Genomic DNA, 18,294 nt, shown 5'->3' with positions numbered 1-18,294 from the left:
AGTGGGAGAGGATACTTTTAGTCCTTGTGAGATTTGAGAATGCAGGGCGGTCCCTCTCCTCTGAGAAGAAGGAGTGGGGGAGGGGATGAAGGGAAGGGTCATGAGGATGGAAATGTGAGTAGAGGAGGGAGAGAGCTGGTTTGTATCAATTGTAAAATGTTTGTATCAATTAATCAAACTATAAATGGAAAAAAAAAAGCATGGCTGATGAAAAAAGCTACACTATTGAGAGAAAGCAGCCACTATAATTTTGTTTCTTACATGACTCTCCAGGGCACAAGAAAGAAAGAAATTCTAAATTTTCACTCCTTGGAATATACCCAGAAGATGCTCCAGCACACAACAAGAAAATTTGCTTTTCAATTCAATACCCCAATCTTACCAATAGGCAGGTTATCCAGACAAAAACTAAAGAGAGAAACCAGATTTAAATACTGTTATCACTCAAATGGGCCTACTGCACATCTACAGAAAATTCTACCCAACCACTAAAGAATACATTTCTTCTTAGTAGCTAATGAAACTTTCTCCAAAACTGACCACATATTAGGACACAAAACCAAGTCTGTCTTAACAGAGAGACAAAACTTTAAGCAGCCTGCGTCCTATCTGACCATTATTGATTAAAGCTGAATAGCAACAATGGAAACAACCAAAAGTATAAAAACTCATGGAAATGGAACAACTTGCTATTGAGTGAAAATTGGCTAACGACAGAAATCAAGAAAAAAGTTTAAAACTTTTGTAACTGGATGAAAATGAAAACAAAATATACACAAGCCCATTGGACTTGATGAAGGAAAGCTGTTCTAAGAGGCAAGATCATAGCACTAATTGCCTACATCAAAGAACTGCAAAGATCTCATATTAGTAACAACACACTCAGAAAAACAAGAAATAGTACCCTCAAGAAGGACAGCAAGTAGCCAAGAAGAGACTTGATACCCTATGAGAATATATAGGGGGACGTAATCCCCCTCAGGAACAGTCATAGGGGAGGGGAATAATGGGAAAATGGGGGGGGGGGGAATGGGAGGATACAAGGGATGGGATAAACATTGAGATGTAACAAGAATAAATTAATAAAAAAAAAAGAAAAAAAAAAAAAAGAAGAATGGGAAGAATAATGGGAAGAATAACCAGCATGAAGGCCAATGTCACTGAAATCAACGAAACAGATACAAAACAAAGAAAAAAAAAATAAAAGCAATATGTGAAGGAACCATGAAATGAAGAATTGGTTCTTTGAGAAAATTACACTAAGAAACCCTTAGCCAAATTAATTGAAGGAAGTATGAGATCCAAATGAATAAAGTTAGAGATGAATAGTGACACATTGCAACAGTTACCAAAGAAATCCAGATAATCATACAGACATACTTTAAAAATCTATACTTCACCAAACTGGAAAACATAAAGGAAATGGATGAATTTCTTGATATATAGAAGAGACAAGAGTTTGATCAATTGAAATAAGCAATTTAAACAGGCCCGAAATGTCTAGTTAAATAAAGGTAGTAATTAAACATCTTCCAATCAAAAAATGTTCAGGGTTATATGGATTCAGTACAGAATTTTATCAGAACATTGAAGAAGAGTTAGTGTCAATATCTTCAAAATATTTGGAAAAGTAGAAATGTAAGGAACATTTAAATTTTTTTTTTACAACGCCACTATTAACCTGATATTCAAGCCACACAATGATTCACTAAAAATAAAATTATATAACCATATCCCTTCTGAAAATAGATGCAAAATTTCTCATTAAAATCCTGATAACCCAAATCAAAAAAGTTATCTACCATGATCAAATAAACTTGACCCTATCGATGAAGGGACAGTTGACCATATGTTCATTGATAAACATAATCCACCATATAAACAGACTGAACGGTAACAACCTCATGATCATTTTATTAGAGACAGAAAAATGCTGTTGACAAAAGTCCAACATCCTTTCGTGAAAGAAGTCCTGGAAAAAGTAGGGATAGCAGAGCCATGCCTCAACATAATAAAGTCAATTTGCAGCAATCTAACAGCCAAAATCTCCCTAAATGGAAAGAAACTCATACCACTTTTTCTAAAATCAGGGACAAGGCAAGGACATCAGTAGAGTATTTGAAGTCTTAGCTAGAGCAATGGACAATAAAGGAAATGAAGGATATACAAATAGGAAAGGTAGCAAGCAAAGTATCTATATTTGAAGATATGAGAGCATACATAAAGAAACCTAAAGACACCATAAAACATCTAGAGCTGATAAACATTTCAGCAATGTGGCAGAGTATAAAATTAACACAGAAAATTCAAGTTTATTTATCTTCTAATGTCTTATAACGTTCATGTTACAATCTTTATATGAAGTTTCTCACATTTTCTTTTAATTTTGCCTTTTTTAAAATAAAACAAAAAAAAGTTTTTGAATAGATTTTTATAGAATGTTATATTTAAATATTTAAAAGAACAGAATAATTCAATTTAGGAGCCTTTAACAGTTAAGTGCTTCTTCCCACAAGTGATTTTAATTATTAAACAGTTGACCTTAGCTTTCCTAAATCTAAGTATTCTGATGTTGGGGTAGGAGAAGTCACCATATATATGAGGATGATGGTCTAAAAACTAAAATGATGAAAAAATTTCCACCTGTTTGGAAAATTAAAAGGGCCGTTTTACTTCAGTTTAGGACCCTATGTAGGATGCTTAATTTTCATTCAGAAGGGCAAATATAATGAACACTAGAGGCAGTTGAAGAGAGGGAACAGGACAGCAGAGAGGAGACTGGAGCCTACTGTAGAGGTCCTCTAAAATACTCCACCCAGCAGAGGATCCAAGCAGAAGCTGAGTCTCACAGCCAAACTTTGGGCAGAGGGCAGGGAGTCTTATGGAAGAGTAGGGGGATAGAAGGACCTAGAAGGGACAGGAGCTCTACAAGAAGACCAACAGAACCAACAAATCTAAGTCCTGGGCTGGAGATTGATGCATCAAACAAGGACCATGCATCAAGAGGACCTGGGTTCCCCTGCTCAGATGTAGCAGATAGGCAGCTCAGTCTCCATATGGGTCCCTTAGTAAGGGGAGCAGTGGCTATCCCTGCCATGGACTCTGGTGCCTGCTTTTTGATATATTCCCCTTACAGGTGCATCACCAGGCCACAGAGGAGAGGATATAGGCAGTCCTGATGAGACTTGGTAGGCTGGGTTCAGTTGATAGTCCTGTCTGAGGACTAAGTGAGGTTAGGGGAGAAGAGAGAAGGTGGGTGGATCTGGGAGGAGACAAGGGAAGGGGATATGATTGGGTTGTAAAGTGAATAAATTAAAAAATAAATTTAAATAAAAAAAACAACACAAAACAAATCCCACCCCCTAAAAAAAAAAAAAAAAAGAAAAGACATAAGGAGGAGGAGGTTTCTCTGAGATAAGGAAGCATCCCTTTTGATGTAAAGAGAGCAGTTTAAGATGAAGGAGGGGGAAACCATTATCAGAATATATGGTATGAAAAATATTTCCAAAGAAAGAGGCTATGGCATTTTGGGTGTATCAAGTATTTTGTTTTCCTTAATAAAATGGATGGCCAATGGCTGTATGTGTTTTGTCTAGCATGACCTATGGATTCTGCTGTACTATTTGCTTGATCAGAGATTTGGACTAATTTTCTGTACAGGAGCACAGCATTGTCAGTACTGCATTGTGGAGGACTTCATACAGCTTCGGCAGCCCACAAAATAATCCGTTATTATTCATGGGGACTCTCTGTCCCTATCCAGCTTCCTCCTGCCTTTCACTTTCCCCACCCAGAGGCAGGTTAGCAGAGCCTACATGGTCTGATGGCATTCACATCACCCACAGAAGCTGTCTCGTGTCTCCCCGATCTTCCTTTGTTTGCTCTTCTAATGTGAACAGGAGTTGTTACTTCTTTATATCTACTGTTTAAAAAATCATTTAACTATTTAAACAAAATAATAATTTTTTTTTGCCATTCATCACCAATGCCATTCCTTACTATAACAAATAATTTAGTATAGATCATCTCTTTGTGTGAAGAGCAGGAATAAATACATTACTTTTTCTTTAGATAATTTTCTGCTGAGTTTTAAGTTTCTCTTCATTACATTTTATTTTAGTGGATATTTTAAATATGTCTTTTTTCATTTTATTAGTTTTTATACACTGCACTTTGATCATATTCATCCCCTTCCTTCAAATTTTCTCAGATATACCCCTCCCTTCCATATCTATTCAACTTTGCACCTCAAAAAAACAAAGCATTATGACCAATTTCTGCTGCTCCAATATTATTGGTTGTGTGGCCTTCCCCTGGAGCTATCCAACATACTAGAAACCATACCATCAAGTGCAAAACTGATACCCCATCACTTGCCAGCTGTCAACTTCTAGTAGCACCTTTGGTAGTGGTCACTAATTACTATTGAAATTATGTAATTCCATTCCAAAAGTAATTTATCTCTTGAGAGATGCAAATTGAGATCTGAGGAGATGGCCGCAGCTGAGAAGTGATCGCTGGACAAGCATGAGGCCCTGACGTTGGGATCCAGAACCCAAGTACATACATTAAAAGGCCCAGCGGGGAGTGTACCTTTATCTGTCTGTCTGTCTGTCTCTCTATCATTTAACTATTGTGGGAATAATTATACAAGGAAAGAGAGAGGGGGGGGCAATAATTACAGATGTGGTCATGAACTTGAGAGGACTGATGTGTGCGTGGGTAATATACAGGAAGAGCTGGAAAAGGCAGTGTTGGACTACTTGTGAGAAATTCTAAGAAATCAATCAAATGATAAAAACACCATCATTAATAATCCCACTAATGCAGAGGAAACAGTTGGACCTATAGTTCTACATGGCCTGCCAGTCTACTCAAATTAAGGGCTTTATGTTCGGTGAGATATCATGCGTCAAAAAATAAGCTAGAAAAAAATCCCTCAAAGTCAACTCTGTCTTCCATATAAATGTACGAACACATATAACACATACACACACACATCTAGTATTTACATATTGACCCAAACCCCTATACACAGAGATACAAACAGCATTCACATGCACACACCAACTGAGTAAAGTGAAATGTGAGCTCTAAGAGCTTGAATTCATTTCATCATTTGCTGAGGAATATCATCACTGAACACTGAGATCCTGTGATGCTCATGCACTGAGGAAGATGTTGCTGACATTAACTCAGTGTTTACTCCTTCCATTGATAAATTATGTGGGTGTGATGTTTATCTCTTTATTTATTTATTTTTTATTATATTTTATGTACACATCTATGTTATTACACCTGCATAAAACAAACTACATACAGAAAAAAAAAAAACCAAACCAAACCAACCAGCCAAACAAACAAAAAAACCCCACAGAACATTCAGGAATTGCATTCATTTTTACATTCATAGTGTTTTGCTTATTTGTATTAGGCAGCCATGAAGAAAACATTTTTCTATCTTGGTGAGTGTTAAATTCTGAATGTAAATCAATATCTATCATATCTCATCTTTATCAACTTAAAACATTTATCTAGACCTAAAGGCATTTCAATCCCCAAACAACTAGGCTCAATTGTGACACTCAGCTTTATGGCGTTCAACCCCATCAGAGACTGGAGGAGGAGTAAAATTAATTACCTAAGTAAACAGAAAGTGTTAGTTAGCAGCTTCCTAATTTAATAATAACAGAAAAAAAAATGACAGAGACAGTTTGCTGCCTGAACAGTCACCCATAGCTCTTTAAAATGTTGGAACATCATCTTCAGCCTTCTGGCCTATTATACTGACAGACATATTTGTGAGGCAGGAACCATTGAGGACTTGCTAACCATGTCTTGGCAGTGTTTGGCCATCGACTCTGCCTGCATCATATCTTGCTCTTTTTAAAACAGCATTCTGTCTGTGGTAAAATAGGCTGGTTTGCCACATTTGAAGCCATGTCCATAAGGAGGTTCTTTGATACTCATCATCCTCTTAAGGAAAAGTCAATGAAACAATGAGGTTACCGTAATCTTCTTCACCATTAGCCCAATAAAAAAATCCTTTGATTTATAATTATATTTGAGTCTTTATAAAAGGCTGGGGAACATTTAATGATTGTAAATTACCAGTTTTATTAGAATTGATTTATGTATATCATTATTATAGCAGTATTTTTCAGTATTTTTACCATGGCTGCCTCAGGTAATGATATTTAAAGTCTCAATCGATATTAAGGTTTCTCTCTGAGCAGAAGATGAAGGAGACTAGCATATTAAAAGAAATTCCTGTTGTTGCAAGCTTTTAGGTGCATGCCTTTTATTTTCATTCTACACATATTAGATGTTAAGTTATAGAGATCCTATTAACTAACTAGGATCATGTTAAGTTAAGCTGTAAGCATTTATAACCACAATGTTGAAGGTTGCTAATTATATTTTCAGTACATGTATGAAACACTAACCACATTGACAAGACTGAATTCAGATTAAGGCCCAAACAGAGTGCTTCATTGAAATCCTTATAAATGGGATTGCTTTTCTTCCAATGCCTGCTAGCAAAATTGGTTATATTAAAGTGATGCCATTGACTTAAACAAAGTATTGATCAAAAGCAGATGAAATGCTTTTTTCCAGAACTTAGTATGAGTTGCTTTTAAACATTATTTTACAGACAAGTTGTGAAATAAAATGCAGATATTTATGAATTTTGTAGTGTACATGTTTAGCTGAAGCTATGCATGCCTTAGTTTAGCATTCAGTTCAGTTGTGCTCAGTTTAGCTTTAGTGTCAACATTCTGAAGCAAGGCAGATTTTACATACTACTTATATTCCCTATCCCAAAGCACAGCCCTAATGCAAGCTGTAACATTTGGAAGCAAATAAGAAGCATTGCAGGTGCTGGTATTCAGTACACATACAAAGAAAACTGTAGATCAAATCAGATGTATTTATAATAATGAATCAAGTTTCCTGACCCAGTCTAGTATGTTTCTCGCTTACAGAAGTGACTCATTGACAGAATTCCATGGATTTTATATAGAAGTAAATATATGTTACAAATTATTTCTAAAATATGGTTTCTAAAATAATGAATTGTATCAGCTCCCCTGGCACACAGAACCCCTACCAGTGGAGGCATTCTGGTTTCTAAATGTGTGCAGAGTGTGCATGGACTCTTCACATTATTTTGTGAATAAATATGTAACATATATAGCACTGTTTTCACTGATACATATTATATTTTCTTTGGTTTATTTCTATAATAAACTATAAATTTATGATTTCTGTAGCTTTAATAAAAGTTATATGAACAAGTTCTTAAATAAGCACTATTTCATCAAAATACAATTATATGCAAGACTGTCTTAGCTCCTGCCTTCATGAAGTTTAAATGTAGGAAAAAGTAAAGATTATTGGCAGAACACAATATATACATACACATATTATTTTAAACAAACATTATATAGATGTTTAAATATAAACTTTAGGAATTTTAAGCTTTTTATTGTATTTTAAGGATGTCTGTTGTTTATCTGATTAATTACTACAAAGACTGTAGAATTGACCATGTTTTTTATATGGAGACACTAGTAATTAGCTATGCCTGGGAGGAAATGAAGGTGGTGGTTATTGTGTTATTGCTAACACTGAGAAAACATTTCCTATATCATACATATGGCTTTTGATTTGATTTCTCAGGCAAAATGAGATGACTGTGTATTGATAATTGAAGGCAAGGAGCCAGAATCAGTCTGTGACACAATTACAACTGTGTCTAGAAAGAGTGGATTCTTCCCATATTAGTAATACCTTGCTGCCACAGCCTCCATAACATCTTTAGATGCTGCCAATTTTCAGACCTATTTAGGTGTTGCCGACTTATCAAAATGCCACATTTTTCTAATTTGTTTACATTTTTATCTTCTATTATTGAATAAAGACACGAAGCTTCGCTTCTCTTTACAACTGTTTGTACCAATGATACAAAAAAAAACCAAAATCATAATAATGCTTTCACTATGCAGCCTTATTTTGTGATAGTAAATTAGAAAAGTATTACTGACATTTCTAATACCTGACATTTTTATGCCTTTAGAATATATAAGCATAAGTAACATATATGCACATGAGCAAAGGAGAATTTGGCTATTTGAGTCATATTTTGTCTGAAGATATTTGAAAATGCCTGAATCAAAATGGTAAAAAATAATGGGCCGGTATGATTCTCAATGAACACTAGACCAGAAATAAAAGAGAACACATGTTCCTGAAGTCTTATGTCTCATACTTAGCACACAAAATTTAATCACTATGTGATATTTGCAATGCAGGAATCTAATACTCCGGACAGTTATATGAATGTGTTGATACTTGGCACAGTTTATCACCAATTTATGTTTGTTATACATTAATTACTTTTATCAGCTATGTACTTATTTAGAAAAAAAATTATAGGGCAGATATTTGGGCTCCTTCCTCAGAAGCAACCCTGTAGGAGACTAGCTAGGCAGTATTCTGTGAATAAAATGGAATACTGTCATGGTTCTGTGAAATGTTGTCATACAAAACCTCAGAAATGTCATGAATATTCACAGGCTATTTTTCCATACCAAGGGTTTTGCATACTCCCCATATGAAAGAGATTTTTAAAGACTGGTACTTTCTCTGAGCAGAGAAGAACTTTTCAGAAATGTCATGCCAGTGAGAGTTTGAGAAAGGTTTGTGGGTTACAACAAGTACGTTTAGATCTTTGTGGCCTGGGAATCATTCGTCCAGCATAGCATGCAAATTAAATTATGTATGCTTTATTTAGTTGTAAATATTATCTGTTCATAGCAATTACATAAATATAGCCATTACTTCCACACTTCCACGAAGACTAATGAAGTTTGAGAAAAGGAATTGCAAATTTCCCTTAGTATTTAGAAATGGTAGTAAACCAAAAGCCAGTGTCTAGCTGTGCAGTAGTTCATTCTCTGGGGATACGCCTGAAGTTAAAGTAAATCTGAGCCATCTACTGACATCCCTATCTTTTGTTCCATGTCCCATCTTATAGATCTCATGTGGTTCTATGGAAATGGTGCACTCTTGGGTGCTTATCATGGACGATTTGTACACATAAAGTTACTAGACATCTAGGACAATTGATTAATATTTCTATAGTCCTTTACCCATGAAAGTGATAGCATATAGCTTGCAATATGCAGAAGCATATAGATTAAATCTAGAAGAAATTCATTGCTTTTCTTTTTAATATTTGTTTGCAAAACCTGAAATTTTCCTACAGGGCCCTGCCTTGCCTCAATAGCTAGCCACCCTCTGGATAAACGAGCCAGTTTATATAGCTATATTTGTGTCTCCTGATTTTCACCAGTGACTTCCTATGAAGTACGGTGGAAGATGGCAGAAGAAAGGCAATTTCACCAGTTCAGCATCTGTTCTTGGGCAGTATAGCTGAGCCGTGCTTTATTTAACACACACATTGGAGGATACCTGTACACATTTCCTCATGATTTGTTATTCATAAGCAAAATTCTGAGGAAAGAGTGGCTTTTAAGAGCAGATAATTGAATATTTTTTTTTTCAGTTCTAAAAGCTAAGGAAGAACATTATGCAGATGATGTGTCTCCCCATTCGTTACAGAGGGAAGCCAATTAAGTAACTGTCAGAAGTACAGAAGTAAGGACTCATCAGTTATGTCTCATGGTCTGGGATTCGTTGTGTATCCACTGTAATTTCTTCAACAGAGATTTACAATGCATATGATGCTTGTTCTCTCAAATCAAAGGTGGAGCAAGAAATGAACCAAGAACAGGAAAAGTGAAGAGGGCGTAGGATAGGATGGTGCTACTAGCTATACTATGTTTGAAGAACAAGGAGCTGTATTTTTAAAAAGAGTATGAATAGAGTTCTACAATGTGGTATTTTAAAATATTTATTTTATTTTAGATATGTGTGCATATGCCTGAGTGTATGTTTCTATACCACAAGCATGCAGGAGTCCACAAAAGTCCAAAAAGGTGAGAGAATCTCCCAAATCTGCAGTTGCAGGCAGTTGTGAGCCTCTATATAGAAGCTGGGTACAGACTTCGGGTCATTTCTAAGAGCAGTAAATGCTCTTAACAACAGAGCCATCTCTCTAGCCACTGCAGTCTGCTTTTAACAACAGGCTTAGCTCTTAGCAAAGGAGTCACTGTGATTTTACGTGGATGCTTTTCCTCACCTAATGGGCAGTACTAAACACTGAGCCTAGAGTTTGCTCATGCCAGACTAGTACTGTGCTGAAGATCCACATGCACCTAGATCCATATGATATGCTCAAATAACTTCAAGACTATAATTATATATATATATATATGGTTGTACAAACTGAGACCAAGTACAAGAGATTTTTCTTCTGCTATTTCTGGAATATAAGAAGGAATTTGCTATTTGCTATATTTGTTCCTTCTTACCATAAATTGGATGATACAACTACTACTGTTGTGACTATTGAAAATATAATACCAGAGAGGGAGGGAGGGAGGGAGAGAGAGAGGGAGATAGATAGATAGATAGATGGAGAGAGAGAGAGACAGACAGTCAGAGAGAGATAGACAGAGATACACAGAGAGCGACAGAGACAAAGAGACAGAGACAGAGAGAGACAGAGAGCACCTTCACCACCCAAATTATGATGCTCACAATCACTTGTAACTCCTGTTCTGTGGACCTGATGTCTGGACTGCAGACGCACCCGTATCGACATGCAAAACACTCATTCGGGCACATCCACATCGCATACATAAAAATTCACTTACCAGGAAACTGGGACAGAGGGGAGGACATCCTATTGGACTCTAAATGAGAGACGCATGGGAGAATAGCAAAATAAAAGGATCCAGAGGGTCCTAGAAATCTACAAGTAGAACAATATGATAGGCAGATTTGGGCCCAGGGGTCCCGCTCCAACTAAAGCACCAGCCAAGGACAGTACAGGAGGTAAACTTTAAACCCCTACCCAGATCTAGCCAATGGTCAGAATATTCTCCACAGTTGAGTGGAGAGTGGGATATGACTTTCTCACGTACTCTGGTGCCTCACATTTGACCATGTCCCCTGGAGGGGGAGACCTGGTGGCACTCAGAGGAAGGACAGCAGGTTGCCAAGAAGAGACTTGATACCCTATGAGAATATACAGGGGGAGGTAATCCCCCTCAGGAACAGTCATAGGGAAGGGGAATAAGGGGAAAATGTGGGGGGGGAGGAATGGGAGGATACAAGGGATGGGAAAACCATTGAGATGTAACAAGAATAAATTAATAAAAAAAATTAAAAGATCAAACATCAAAAAAAATCTCTGGAAGGGCCAAAGACTTTTTATTCATGGTTATATTAAATTACATGGAGTAAATATGTAAAATGACCAATTGGATTATACATGCAATAAAATGATATATTATATCTTGCATCTGTGAGTGTGTCTGTGTGGTAGAGTGTTTACCAATCACGGGTTTCTATCCTCAGCAAAGGACAAAGGAAAGAAAAAAATGCCTAGAGATTAGATTGCTGCTTTGCTACTGCTATGATTTGTGTATTAACTATTCTGAGAACCAATAAACACCTAACAAAATACCCAAAGGGAAGAACAAGATGGCTAGAACGTGAAGGATGGGAGACACTCAGAAAGATACTCTGCCAGAAGGATTTTGTCTGATAGTATTTTTAGGAAATTTATATTCAACAGTTTTTTTTTTTTTACAGTTCATTAAGTGTAATATTTCTTTTATTGTAAGATTTTTTTATCTAAATTTTTTTAGTAATTTATTCATATTATATCTCAGTGGTTCTCCCATCCCTTGTATCCTCCCATTCCTCCCTCCCTCCCATTTTCCCCTTACTCCCCTCCCCTATGACTGTGACTGAGGGGGACTTCTTCCCCCTTTATATGTTCATAGGGTATCAAGTCTCTTCTTGGTAGCCTGCTATCCTTCCTCTGAGTGCCACCAGGTCTCCCCATCCAGGGGGATCCAGAGGGTCCTAAAAACCTACAAGAAGAACATTATGATAGGCAGATTTGGGCCCAGGGGTCCCGCTCAAACTATGGCACCAGCCAAGGACAATACAGGCCATAAACTTCAAACCCCTACCCTGATCTAGCCAATGTAAGTTTTTAAATATGGCTTTTTTTATATCCAAAATGTGTTTATTGGGGGTGGTTCTCCCTCATCTTGAATTAAGTACTTTCTGTGCTGCTTCCTCCAGAAGTAGCATCCTTCTGTCAGACTTGCTTTTCCACCTGTAGGGTGACAGAGAATATGGGAGCATCCGACACACAAGCCTACTGTTTGTGCATGGCTATAGACCACGGTGACTTTATAGCATCCCAGGCATTTCACATCCATAAAGTAGGAATTGGGCTCTGCACCAGATGCTTTTTCTTTTGTTTCCTCTTCTCCTCTTCTCCTCTTCTGGAGAGGAATGAAGGAGGTCCTTTGTGAGAAGCATGTTCTTGTAGGGAGGTCATCACCACCGGAAAGGTTAAATATGGCTTTTAATAAATTATAACATTCATTACTTAGTGATATTTATCTTGGATTTTTAAAATATTATGGTAATGTTTTAATATTTTGAAAGGGTGTAATGAAACACCAGGTTACAATGATGCTTTTATGACAGTTACATTTGAAAAGTATGTATATATATTTAATGCATTTTTGATTATTTATTTTTACATGTACATTTATATTATTACACATAGATGTAATAAACTACTTATAGCAAGAAGAACCATGAATCAATCAGGAATTATATAAATGTTATATTCTTAGTGTTTTGGGTATTTGTTATTTTGAAATCTTTGACAAACTCAAATAGGTTATGTTTTTAATAATTTGTAGTTTTGACTGGCTTCTCCAAAAGGACAGGAACAATACATTTTGATCCAGCCTCCCTCCCCTTAAGTATTTTGACTATTGCTTGTGTATACACTTTGCAAACTATTTCGATATTGAAATGTCAAACACCTTTCTTTTCTTCTATATATTTGTGTGTTCTAAATTGTAGGCTATCTGATTACAGCCATGTTAGGTTAAACTTTATTTGGATAATGTAGGACTTGTCACAAATGTTTGCCCAGAATGGGTAACAACTGTGATTTCATTGCAGGGTTGGAAAACTCACAGTGTTGTCCTGAATGGTAGAGCTGATGCATGCACGTAGATTCTGCAGCAGAGTCACTGCAGGGTTTACTACTGAGCTCTAAGTTTGAGATGAAAAGCACAAGTGATTAAGACAGAGCATTTATCAGACTTCTTTTTGCTGTGGTTGTTCTGGGAGAATATCCTCTGTTTCATATGTGTGTATGCATATAACTGCAAATAGTAAGCACATATATGAATCAAAATGCCTTTATTATTTCTTACTTCCATAGTATTAACCAGGAATGCTTTTAAAAACATCATCAGTACCTTGAAATTATTGTTCAGTTAATTCACCATATATGTAACATGTGAAAACATTTATTTGATGGAAAGATTTCTTTTCCTGTGTCATTGAAGTAACAGAATCAATGAGGACCTAACTTGATCATAGTGATACTATCTATGTCATCTGTATCTATAATCTTTCTATAATATATATATATATATATATATATATATATATATATATATATTACTGAGTGTTCTCTACAGCTCTATTTTTTGTTGACATTTAGTAACATTTCCTAAAATTTGTTGCTTGAACAGTCAATACGACTTGTGAGAAGGAAATTCAAGCTTCATGGAGGAAATTTCCCCTGCTTCTTTGTTGTTAAAACCTCAGTGGAAGGACAAAGCACTTACCAGCATGCCTCCTTAGGACTATTGGCTGAGGGACTCGGTAGGAAATATGTAGAATGTACATAAGGCTAGACTTCCTCACAAGTGCCCTAGAGAGCTAGAAACAGGTAAATGACCTGCTATCTAAAGTTACACATCACTAACTTCCTCAATATGCCTCAGTGAAGGGGCTAACAGAAGTCCACACTGGTCCAAAGGAGAAACAGAGATCTTGCCACTCAAGATTAGATTACAAGTAAAGAGGAAGAGATGAATATTTCTGTTCTCATCTTTAGAAAATTAATAATGCCAATGTAATGGAAAGTTAAAAAACAAAGTTTGTTCCTTTCATTCATTTGTGTCTAGTTGTCCTTCAGGGGTGACCAGATACAGATGTTAACAACATGCTGACATCTTATGTGCAATTCATGTCAAAGATGCAGGCCTGTTTGGATTGGTGTGATGCTGATGTTTCCATCACAGCTCTTTATGGAAGGCTGCAGAGTACCTTACTCACCTGCTCATTGTGTTCAGTTAAAAGACACCAGGCACATTGCTCTCTACAGTGACCCCTGTGAAGTTAATTACTCTCTAAAGACCTTATCTCCACAAGTAGTCACCTTCTTGAGTTGACAAGCTTAAGACTTTCACATATGAATGACTTGGGGGATACAATTCAATCCAAATGGCTTTTAGATATCAGTTTCTAGGTGTTAATAAAAATACTGTTTTCTTCATAAACTACTTACTCAAGGTGTGTGTGTGTGTGTGTGTGTGTGTGTGTGTGACAGAGAGAGAGAGAGAGAGAGAGAGAGAGAGAGAGAGAGACAGACAGACAGAGACAGACAGACACAGAGACAGAGAGACAGAGAGACAGAGACAGAGAACTTAATATGTAGCCCTACAACTATCCATATATCCATATAGTGCAGACTGCCTTTTAACTCATGGACCTCCTGCCTCAGCCTGTGGTGTGGGGTTATAGGCATGTACCACAGCATCTGCTTCTGAGGAACTTTTGCTTGTTGCATGCTGAAGATTTAGAAACCATTGACTGTTTCAGCTTATATTTGTAGTTACAGGATTCATTTTTGCCTTCCTTAATCATACTAAAGTGTGAGTTACAATGGTAAAGTGTGTAACTATTATTTCCCTTTTCTGTTTTTTAAATTTCTGATTATGTTAAATTTTTAGTTTATTTTTTTAATAATGCCCAGGCCTTAATGTCAACAATTAATAAATGGGACCTCATGAGGCTGAGAAGCTTCTGTAAGGCAGGAGACACTGTCAAGAGAACAAAGCGACAGCCTACAGACTGGGAAAAGATCTTCACCAACCCTACATCTGACAAAGGTCTAATATCCAAAATATATAAAGAACTCAAGAAATTAAATGCCACCAAACCAAATAACCCAATTGAGAGATGGGGCTTGGAACTAAACAGAGAATTCTCAACAGAGGAATATCAAATGGCTGAGAAACACTTAAAGAAATGCTCAACCTCCTTAGTCATCAGGGAAATGCAAATCAAAACAACTCTGAGATTCCATCTTACACCCATCAGAATGGCTAAGATCAAAAATTCAAGCGACACCACATGCTGGCGAGGATGTGGGGAGAGAGGAACACTCCTTCATTGCTGGTGGGAATGCAAACTAGTACAGCCACTTTGGAAATCTATCTGGTGCTATCTCAGAAAAATGGGAATAGGGCTTCCTCAATACCCAGGTATTCCACTCCTTGGAATATACCCAGAAGATGCTCCAGCACAAAACAAGAAAATTTGCTCAGCCATGTTCATAGCAGCCTTATTCATCATAGACAGAACATGAAAACAGCCTAAGTGTCCATCAGTAAAGAATGGATAAAGAAACTGTGGTACATATACACTATGGAATACTACTCAGCTATTAAAAACAAGGAATTCCCGAAATTTGTGGACAAATAGATTGAACTAGAAATGATCATAATGAGTGAGTTAACCCAGAAGCAGAAAGACTCAAATGGTATATACTCACTTATATCTGCATACTAGCCCAAGCGGCATGTCCCACGAAAGCCTTCACTTACCAGGAAACTGGGACAGAGGGGAGGGCATCCCATTGGGACTCTAAATGAGAGAATCAAGGGAGAATGGCAAAATAAAAGGACCCCGAGGGTCCTAGAAACCTACAAGAAGAACATTATGATGGGCAGATCTGGGCCCAGGCGTCCCGCTCAAACTATGGCACCAGCCAAGGACAATACAGGCCGTAAACTTCAAACCCCTACCCAGATCTAGCCAATGGTCAGAACATTCTCCACAGTTGAGTGGAGAGTGGGGTCTGACTTTCACACGTATTCTGGTGCCTCATATTTGACCACGTCCCCTGGATGGGGAGACCTGGTGGCACTCAGAGGAAGGATAGCAGGCTACCAAGAAGAGACTTGATACCCTATGAGAATATACAGGGGAAGGAAGTCCCCCTCAGGCACAGTCATAGGGAGGGCAGTAAGAGGAAAATGGGAGGGAGGGAGGAATGGGAGGAGATAATGGATAGGATAACCATTGAAATGTAATATGAAAAATTAATAAAATAAGAAAATGAAAAAAAATCTATTGGAATCTGAAAAAACAAAAAAAGAAAGAAAATTTTAATTTATTTATTTTATTTTTTTTAACATTTTTTTTATTAATTTATTCTTGTTACATCTCAATGTTTATCCCATCCCTTGTATCCTCACATTCCTCCCCCCCCCCATTTTCCCATTATTCCCCTCCCCTATGACTGTTCCTGAGGGGGATCACCTCCCCCTATATATTCTCATAGGGTATCAAGTCTCTTCTTGGCTACTTGCTGTCCTTCCTCTGAGTGCCACCAGGTCTCCCCCTCCAGGGGACATGGTCAAATGTGAGGCACTATAGTACGTGAGAAAGTCATATCCCACTCTCCACTCAACTGTGGAGAATATTCTGACCATTGGCTAGATCTGGGAAGGGGTTTAAAGTTTACCTCCTGTATTGTCCTTGGCTGGTGCCTTAGTTTGAGCGGGACCCCTGGGCCCAAATCTGCCTATCATATTGTTCTACTTGTAGGTTTCTAGGACCCTCTGGATCCTTTTATTTTGCTATTCTCCCATGCGTCTCTTATTTAGAGTCCCAATAGAAAAATTTTTTAAATGTAGATGGGGTATTCAAAAGCTGAGGCATAAAAATGAGCATAGATTGGTTAGAATCATGCAGTTTCGAGAAACAATTTTTATAGTAAATTTAATAACTACACAAAGATTGTTACAAGATGAAAAGCTATTGAACGGCAACATGGGGCCCAAGGGTGGGTACTGTGAAAAGAGCCTGGCTGCATTCAGTGCTGTGCTTTATATTTCTTAGTTTTTCCATAGCTTCCTGGTTATAATTATTTCCATCTCTATTTAGTTATTACATCAAGATATGAACAATTTCTTGAACCTCTTAAAATTGTCTAATTTACACTGTTATCAAATAAGGTGTTTCTAAACTGTTTTAATTTTTAAAAATGGCTTTCCGATCTATTTAAAGGTCTTCTATCATGATTTCTGCCAATTCCCATATATCTGCATCTAACTGTGTCATTTGTTTTTATTATATGTTGAGATTTGTATTTTGTCCTAATAAAAGAAACACATATATGTAGTCTGTACCTGTGAACATGAAATAGCCTTGCTAACCTCTGAATTCCCATTCAAGACCTGTCTCTCCTTTGCAGTGCACTATTTGTCAGGGCTTGGGCGCTCTTGATGCCTCCCACATTTTCATTGCAGAAGCATGGCCTTCAATTCTCAGCCCATCTTGCTCTTGTCTGCATGGATTACCCACGCCAGCTGTAGAAAACAGAAAGCCAGTCTTGCTGCATCTTTATTGAATAATTGATCTCAATTCCTATTAACCTCAGGATCAAATTCTAATGTAGAGTCATTGACACCTTTTTACAGTCCTGGCAATGACCTATATCTCTAGACTGTTCTTTATTTTTTTTCTGTCTTATCTAGGCCAAGAGTATATTGAGTTTTTTGAATTTCTCAAAAGTTGAAGATATTTCTCTCCCACATTATTGCCTTTTACCACACCCTTACTTGTGGGAGGTGGCACCTTTATTCCCCTAAATGTTTCACTTCATTTTCTTATTCATCCAACAAATATTTCTGGTGCATCTTTATGCCTGGCTTGCACTGAATTATGGCGGGTTTTGTGCTTCCTGTATGTAGGTTACCCTAACCATGCTTCAAATTACTAAGGCAACCATCTTCTCTAGCCCATGGTCACCCTGACCAGGTATGGTCGAGTTCTGTGAATGCTGTATTATAGCAAAACTTGTTCCTCCCTTCGCATTATGTAACTGCAACTGTATTCCTGAAGCCATGCTGCCCGCCACCGACAACAATACTGGGCAGACACAGGAAGCACAGCAAGTTGTGTTTTATTCAGAGTACATTGAAAGTTGAACTTCATTCAGAAAGAAGAAAGACAGTTACACAACATTCTAAAGGCAAT

General features: G+C 37.2%; 1 protein-coding gene and 1 pseudogene across 3 annotated transcripts in view; one reads left to right on the top strand and one right to left on the bottom strand.

The window, feature by feature from the left end:
- Window positions 1-18,294, top strand: part of Ccser1 (coiled-coil serine rich protein 1) — a 1,084,048-nt gene that overhangs the window by 220,138 nt on the left and 845,616 nt on the right. The gene's annotated exons all lie outside the window — the stretch shown is intronic.
- LOC127194799 (40S ribosomal protein S27-like) lies at window positions 12,153-12,471 on the bottom strand (annotated as a pseudogene).

The sequence above is a fragment of the Acomys russatus genome, chromosome 10 (assembly GCF_903995435.1).
Source record: "Acomys russatus chromosome 10, mAcoRus1.1, whole genome shotgun sequence".
Classification (NCBI taxonomy): Eukaryota; Metazoa; Chordata; class Mammalia; order Rodentia; family Muridae; genus Acomys; species Acomys russatus.
This window is presented reverse-complemented; position numbering and strand designations above follow the sequence as displayed.